The 2,086-nt window shown below is 44.5% G+C and overlaps 1 pseudogene across 1 annotated transcript in view; it reads right to left on the bottom strand.

Moving 5' to 3' along the window:
- Positions 1-1,215: 1,215 nt before the first annotated feature.
- The window catches only part of LOC9631945, a 1,690-nt pseudogene continuing 819 nt past the window's right edge, over positions 1,216-2,086 (bottom strand). Inside the window, exons 3-5 of the transcript XR_002992388.1 lie at positions 1,780-2,086; positions 1,615-1,713; positions 1,216-1,559 (exon numbers count right to left, since the gene is read on the bottom strand). The exon at positions 1,780-2,086 is cut by the window's right edge and continues 21 nt beyond it. The product of XR_002992388.1 is annotated as a magnesium-protoporphyrin IX monomethyl ester [oxidative] cyclase, chloroplastic (transcript). The remainder of the gene's footprint in view (positions 1,560-1,614; positions 1,714-1,779) is intronic.

Here is a 2,086-nt window from a genome sequence, read left to right as displayed (position 1 = left end):
CTACTGATAATATGATATTATGTTGAAACTCTTGGCAGTAAGTATTTGGGCTTTGCAGAGTTTCAATCTGGGATGGACCTTGCTAGTGTCGAAAAATTTGTTGATGAGAAAAGGCTGTCTAATTTGTTATCCGGGGAAAAAAAACTTCGAAGATGGTGTAAGTTTCAAAGGATTTTCGCTTTTACCACCATTCATCTACACTAAATTCTTGTCTGATCCCGAGTGCCAGGATCCAAGATGTCCCTGAGCTGTGGCGGTGCTGGAGTCTTCAGATTGCAACAGTTTTCTCTAGTGCGTGGCGTGGAAGAGCAGAGCCGAGCATTTGAATGTGCAAGGCAATATCTAAACCCCAAAAATAACACACTACAGGGTGAAGAAAAGGCACGAGTTGAGCAACCAAATGGCCAAAGCGGGGTAGTCCGAGATGGAGCCTGACTTGATCATAGCTCTCACGCGCAAGCTACTCGCAGCATGTTTTTAAAAGCAGCAATGAACTAGAGGACGACTTTGCAGAACTAGGAAGCATGATCTTAAATATCTAACGAGCTCTAAGCACTTCAATTGCTCACACATGTGAACTTGAAAACGCAGCACCCTGGAGAACTCGAAAAGCCCGCGATCATCTAAGAAAGCTTTCAGCTCCAAGGCCTTCTGCAACGACATCACGAATTCGGTAGGCCAAGTAAAGCTTTGTTGATGCTTGCGTACTTACTTGCTGCTGTTTAGTAAGGCCGAGAGATTTCATATCGTTCTTGGTCATGGATGCTACTTCCTGCGAGAAAACCGTTGCCAAGGTACTTCTCGAGAGTCTGCATTTTTTCCTTTCTCTAGATAGAACCTCTCGACTCGTTTTTAAAGTCAAATCTGACGCCTTGCAATTGCAATAGTGTCTCATACTCTTCAAAGTCGATTTTGAAGAGTATCAGTCGACTCATACTCTTCAAAGTCGCATGCAATTGCAATAGTGTCTCATACTCTTCAAAGTCGCATGACTTTATCTCTGCCTAGCTCACCTTGAGAATTTTTGAAGGTATTTGAGAGTTCTAAGCCGCTGCATCGGGATCATAACGTGAATGTTTTTATCAACCTTGGACTTACTTGCTGTCGATCCTCGACTTGAGGTGTCTTCGTAGCCTTCATTAACTCCTCAAGCTCCCAAAAAACTTCCCGCTGGTTTTGGGACGAAAGCGATGATAAGAACATCGAGCATGGTGATGAATGCAAATAATATTTAAGTTTATACTATATAAAAATTACAGTTATCTAATTCCACAGTAAGAAGAAAAATAACCTTGTTAATAGACAACTTGCGGCTCAAAATCGACACAATCAAGCGACCCAGACTCGACTGGAGTCATCAGGTACAAGCTCAGTATTCCAGACACCATTCCGGCAATCAAAGGTAGCCTCTGCAGCGTCTTCAGAGGAGCTGGAGTGGTAGAGTCACCGAGAGCTATAAGTTTCTGGTTGAGCACCACTAGCTCATCCAGCTTCTCCTTGAACGCGGGGTTCTCCACATCCAACACGGCCGGAAAGATTCGTGCTGTTGTCTTGTTTGTCTGTCAGAGAAAACAAACGATCGTGAGTTCCTATTCTCATCTCACTTTAAAATACCTCGATGATGACATGCATGTCGAAATCTTTAGTGTCGAGGCCTATTCCTTCGTAAAAGGCAGTTCTTTGGCAGTCATTTAGGTACATTGTCACGTACACCTGGAAGAGCAAGAGCGGAAGCATGAGCATCTAAAAATTCCAAGAAGAGCCAAAGGTTTGCTTTACCGAGAGACAGAAGAAGCGAGCCCAGAGTTTGGCCTTCCAGTCGTTCAAGAACTGAGGCTGGGCTTTCAGCAACGCCGAGAAGAAGTCGCCGTGCCTGTTCTCGTCTTGGCACCAGTTCTCAAAGTATTTGAAAATCGGGTAAAGCTGGTAGTCCGGATTGGCCTTCAAGTGCCTGTAGATAGTAATGTACCTCCAGTAGCCGATCTTCTCCGAGAGATACGTCGCGTAGAAGATGAACTGTGGCTTGAAGAAGGTGTACTTCCGGGCTTTGGTCAGAAATCCAAGATCCAGAGCCAAGTTAAAGTCG

This window comes from Selaginella moellendorffii, unplaced genomic scaffold (genome assembly GCF_000143415.4).
Source record: "Selaginella moellendorffii unplaced genomic scaffold, v1.0 SELMOscaffold_14, whole genome shotgun sequence".
Classification (NCBI taxonomy): domain Eukaryota; kingdom Viridiplantae; phylum Streptophyta; class Lycopodiopsida; order Selaginellales; family Selaginellaceae; genus Selaginella; species Selaginella moellendorffii.
This window is presented reverse-complemented; position numbering and strand designations above follow the sequence as displayed.